This window comes from Pseudomyrmex gracilis, unplaced genomic scaffold (genome assembly GCF_002006095.1).
Source record: "Pseudomyrmex gracilis isolate BER0280 unplaced genomic scaffold, ASM200609v1 scaffold_462, whole genome shotgun sequence".
Classification (NCBI taxonomy): Eukaryota; Metazoa; Arthropoda; class Insecta; order Hymenoptera; family Formicidae; genus Pseudomyrmex; species Pseudomyrmex gracilis.
Window position 1 is genome coordinate 66334 of NW_018021046.1, and position 5966 is coordinate 72299.

Below are 5966 nucleotides of genomic sequence, written 5' to 3' on the forward strand. Positions count from 1 at the left end.
GCGAATAATTCGCGAATAAAAACTTAGATAATTTAGGTGGTCCGCTAATCTCTAGCAAGGAACGTTATGGCACCGAAAATAAACAAGAAATTGCACGTGCAGATAATGAAGTTTAAACACATGTTGAGTGAGTCAGAAAGAATGATTGTCGGTGATTGGTCCTCTCGCCTGGTCGGATTAGCAAATGAAGGATCGAAATTTTAATCAGTAAAGAGTGGGAGANTAAAATCTAAAGACGATTGGCAAAAATCAGAAGGATTAACGCCCCGAGATCATCATATATAAGGCGTTGGAACATCGGAGAGCACGCTCCATAACCAGCATTACGATTATTAACACAGTTTTATTCCTTCTCGAAGTTCAATTCAACAATTTAACTTAGAGTCAATTCGGTCATACGAAAAGATACTCGCTTGTCCTGTTTGGTCTGAAATTCGGTTGTGAGAATTAGATCCTCACGATCCGAACCACAGATTTCTATACTACACTAGATCGCTAACTTAGGTAGTGGGGATGAAGCCACCAATCATCATTATCCGCATTACAAATGGCTGAACTTTCTGTCAACACCTATAATTTCGTATATTCTCAGGGCGATGTCCCAGGTCGAGCTGGTTCCGCACATTCCGTTCCGCTATATATTTCCGCTCAATGGGACATCGCCCTCAGGGAGAAATCAGATGGTGCGGAACGTGCGTAATGCGGAACTGTCGGAACGTTCGTGATTGGTTGTGACTTGATTGCAGGATCGACGGAATCAAGTCACGACCAATCACGAACGTTCCGCCAGTTCCGCATTACGCACGTTCCGCACCATCTGACTTCTCCCTCAGTATAGAAATATGTCATTTATATTGCGTTATATTGTGTGTGTAAGAAACGTCAGTGGTGTAACAAAATAAACGTCAACGCTTTTTTAAGGCAACGGAGTCGACATAAAAAATGCCACAAATTTGTTGTTCAAATCTGTGATCCGAACGTTTCTCAATTTGACATCGATCTCGGCACGTAAATCCGAGTGAACAGTGCAACTAGTGACAACTCCTATCGGAGGAGACGACCAATTCATCCCACCTGAGTCCAGCTGACAGATTCCTGACTCTTGGGCAAAGCGAATCAATCACTCATCTCGACATTCTACTATAAACAATAAGTAGTGAGTACTTACTAATGTAATAGTTTTGCAAAACAAATCTAAGGTTCCCACGCACACACAGTAAAATCTTTTTCGAGACGGTTGATATTCGGAAGAAAAGGATTAAATTCGACAATTCAATTAATAACTGCTTCATTTGGTAAATCCTTCTCCTCGACATTCTAGCCGGACTAGCGTTTCGTGGTGTCAATCCGTTCCGAACTGCTGCCGATTCCTTTTCCGTCAGACTAGCTACTCACGATCTTGCGAATCGTTCAGGGCCGCTGCTGACTTTTCCTTCCTGTCAGACTAGCAGCTCACGACCTTGTGTGTCGTTCCGGGCCACTGCTGACTTCCATTTCTATCAGATTAGCGTTTCACGTCAGTTGTTCTGAACCGCTGCCGATTTCCAATCACCACTGTCGAACTTTGAGCAGTAGCAAATCTTATGTAGTTGTCATACCGCTCCGAAAATCAACCGTGATTCTAACAACGCGATATCCGAAACCGAACTTTGCGGCGGAGAACCGCTGCCCGTCGAGCGGCGAACCGAAGCGTACCAAACCCTGTCTATCCGGCAATAGCCTAAGTAATAACGGTGCTCATTTACGTAAGGATTTAAAATATTGAAAATACTAACAGTGATGTTAATAACGAACGCCCAGGATCAAACATAGTAATAATGCCAATGTATACTCAAATTCACACCGAACTTCATCACACGTCCAATTATTAAATTTGACTTGCGTAAGAGTATTTTTGGATAAACCTAAATGTTAATACTTTGAATAAAAATGATGTATATGCTCATAAGAATGAAAACGGCTTCAACTAATTAAACTTTGAACTTCTATCCTGAAAATTCATTCCTATAATCTCATTACGTGATCACCAGGTTCTGTCCCAGGTAAATTAGACTTGTTTCTAAGACCTAAAAGAAGACCGACGAGTGAGAAGACGTTAGACAAGTAATATCGGCAAGTCCGTTGACTTGACTACGTCGTTGAACAGTCTCGCTCGACTCGCATGCTTGCCTTATCTCATTAGGTCAGTGTGCCGAGATATAATACACGAAAGTGTCGTGTGTCAAGTTGCGTTCCTCCGTTAGGACCCGATCGTAACCGTAGGTCAGGACGTAACATGAGATTATCGTAAAAATTTAAAAATACTATTGATAAAATGTTGTTAATATTTGTAATTTTTATACACTTTGTAGAGAAAGAGATTTCTTAAAAACATGTCACAACTAGAAGCTTGGATACGATTTGTAAATAAAATAAATTGGGAACCTTCAAAATCTAGCAGAATTTGTTCTCAACACTTTAGTGATAATTGTTTTCTTAAATCTGGAATAGAAACTATATTAAGGCCAATTCCATCTATACATGTTGAGAGATTAAAATATGTAAGTTTCTATCAAATATAAGCTTTTGTTCTATTATTCAACAATGATGTGTTCAACAAATTATTGGGCAATGTACTATTATATTTTACGTTTTGCAGGTAAGAAATTTTAATCTTGTTATGCAAAACGTTACCAATTCTACTATGTGCAAATTTCCAGAAGTACGTGACTCAACAACAAAGGTATATTACTTTAATTAAAGATTTATAATTTACTTACTATTTATGTTTTAATATATATATTGAGTTTTAGATTACTAAAATATCTAATATAAACATATATTAATGGAAAAGACCCTTACGAAAAAGAATTACTGGCAGTAATATATTGCGGCAGTGGTACGAAAACATTACTGGCATTCTGTGTAATTGCCAGTAATATTCTCAGTGATTCCTGTAATACCTAATAATATTCTTGTGTGATTATCAGTAATATTTATATTACTTACTTTATTTATATGTAATCGGCAATAGTTCTTTTCCGTAAGGGGAACCAACAAGAAATAAAAACAACACCATTAGAATCAACATCTTCAAACATTATTGGCAGTATTTTAAATCCATCAACATACGATACACCAACAAAAAGGAATTTGAAGACTCAACTTTTAAAAGAGCGTAGTATAAAAAAACTTCAAGCAAAACGCGTAAAAATTTTGATGCAACAGAACAGACGATGCAAAAAAGATTGAAGGATTTAGTAACTTTGTTAAAAGATATGAAAAATCGAGAAATGATTAACAATGAAATGGAACAGGTATTACAAGACAATTTTGCTAATTTATAATTTTTAAGAAATTATTTTAAAAAAAAAAGAATAGAATTTGTAAAAATAAATACAAAGAAAATGTACGACGTTTTGCAATTACGCTTCATTATTTTTCTCCAAGAGCATATAATTATGTAAGGAATATTTTTAAAAATTGTTTACCACATTCAAAAACGTTGTCACATTGGTATAAGACTATTGATGCAAAACCAGAATTTACGAGAAAAATATTAGATGTATTGAAATTAAAAAGTGATAATTCAGATAAGAAGATTTTGTCAATGAACAAATGAATTTTTTGACTGTTGAAGCAAAAACACAGTTTTTGGAGTGTGTATTTTTTTAAAATTCGTTTATTAAAAATCTATAGCATAAACGTTTTCAACCTTTTAATTAGGTCCTTATCAAATGCATTTCTACAAAGAATTAGCGTAGAATCCAATTAATGAAATTTGAAAATAATTAATTAAGAATCGCAGAATAAAAACAATGTACAAAAGTCACTTACAAATATCTTAGCTATTATACGTCGCTGAGTGCTGATCGTGGATGTCCATGTTGCACAAGTCGTCCCGACCAACACTTTACAAGAGTGAAAACGCGACTGAGAAACAAACGTGTGTATAAAAATAGAAGTCAAATCTACAAATAACATAACACTTTATGAAGTCTTATCGACAAACGGTAAATATGAATTATCTAAATTTTCCGTGTCACACTGTAGATTAAGTCCGCAGACTTGACTTCTTATATGTAGCATTTCTGATACCAGTCTTTTGCTGTAAGATCTCTCATAATCCAATATTTCTACTCTATCCCACTCAAATTCATGTGAGTATTGCAATCTGTGTTCAGTTATTACAGATTTTTGAGTGGAATTTCTATTAATGTGGCTTTTATGTTCCTTAATTCTGGTTTGTAACATTCTGCCAGTTTGTCCTACATACGAAGCTTCACAATCACGACACTTGATCTTATATACTACGGAAGGATGTGAGAGAAGGGGCAAAGGATCCTTAAGAACTTTGATAAATTTAGTCAATTTGTCGAGGTTATAATAAGCTAAACGCGTATATGAGTCAGAAGGAAATAATTTTGAAAATCTCTCCAAAAATTTATTAATGTAAGGCAAGACAAACCAGTGACGCTGTATGTCATTAGAACTCTTGCTAGACAAAAACCTTCTTATGTCATTATTTTTATAAAAATTCTGTTTCAGTCTAAGGATGAAATTATCATAAATGAAGTCCATCGGATAGTTGTAGTCAATTAATAAATTAAAAATAAAGTCAAAATTTTTGGAATGGAATCTAGGATGTGATAAAAAGAAGGCTCTGTCCACGAGGCTGATGATCGTGCCTCTTTTTTGGCAAATAGGATGGTTGGAAAAATAGTTCAGGTATCTACCAGAAAACGTTGGCTTATGATATCAGTCGTGTATTAATCTGTTATTATTTTTAATAATAGTAATGTCCAAAAACTTGAGTCTATCCCCACCAACCTCCATAGTGAATTGAAGGCGTGGGTGATAAGCATTGTAAAGATTTAAAACAGCATCAAATTGCTCTTTAGGAACCATGAGAGCTATGTCATCGACGTATCTGACATGTAAAGGTAGACGAAAAGAGAGAGATCCAAAAATGGATGTTTCAAGATCCTGCATTACAATGTCTGCAAGGATCGGAGAGAGTGGAGAGCCCATAGGAGCACCAAAGGTCTGTTTGTAATATTTGTTATTAAACAGGAAAAAAGTAGAGTTGAACACCAGATTGATTGCTAGAAAAAATTCTTCTTTAGGTAAACTAGTATTCTTCTTCAGGTAAACTATTATGTGTTATTAAATGCCATCTCTTTTCCAAACCACTAATTACAAGTTCAATAAGAATGTTAGTAAAAAGAGAAACCACGTCGAGTGAAATAAGCTCAAAATTTTCAGCAAAAGTTACGTTCGAGATTATACTAGCAAGGTGGAAGCTATTATAAACAAAACTCGACGGGAGTTGAAGATTTTTTGAAATTAGAAGAAGATTTTGTGTTCATTAGTGTTTGATGAAATAAGTTTATGTAAGAAATCCGCCTTGCGGCACCACGTTACGAGTAACAGCGTCTATCACGCAGTGCGACGAAAATAACACGTGATGGAACACGCATTGTACACGCAAAAATACCGGCGAAACCGATCCTGCCGCCGAAAAGCATGGAAAGAAGCGAGGCACTCTCGTTCGGAACTGCGTTGAGTTTAGACGTAGGGAGTGTCAAGTCGAATCTTTGGCGTGTCGTTAACCGATTAGTATAATTACTCGGAGTGTTACTTATGTAGAATATCCGAGTCGCGTCGGATTCATACTGATGTATAGTGGTTTATTAAATAAAGGATATTCTTGTGAATATTGCCGAAAAGACTTTAATTATTATCCATTTATACGTCGAGTTGTTCGGGGTCGCCTTGAGTTATCATCTCGATACTGTCGAAGGTCAACCGTGTTGTCGAAGTCGCTGTCGAATGTTCTTGAAGAACATTGAAATCAAGTTCACGTGTTCGGTTATCGTTTCGCAGCTGTACAGTCGAAGCAACGGCCTATTTTGAACATTGTCGGTCAACGTGATACTGTCGAATAAATATTGCTGCCGTCGTGTATACGCGGTCAGTTGTCGGTC

The 5966-nt window shown here is 36.2% G+C and overlaps 1 long non-coding RNA gene across 9 annotated transcripts; it reads left to right on the top strand.

Annotated features, from left to right (window-relative positions):
* Positions 1-854: 854 nt before the first annotated feature.
* Positions 855-5696, top strand: LOC109860744. Of its 9 annotated transcripts, none has more exons than XR_002250867.1 (9): positions 2221-2262; positions 2352-2540; positions 2639-2722; positions 3090-3296; positions 3828-4139; positions 4242-4431; positions 4528-4707; positions 4881-5105; positions 5245-5696. It is a non-coding gene; the product is annotated as an uncharacterized LOC109860744 (long non-coding RNA). The 9 variants fall into 9 exon arrangements; XR_002250863.1 differs by having other exon boundaries at positions 4881-5023; positions 5106-5696; XR_002250862.1 differs by having other exon boundaries at positions 4881-5023; positions 5128-5696.
* The last annotated feature ends 270 nt before the right edge of the window (positions 5697-5966 follow it).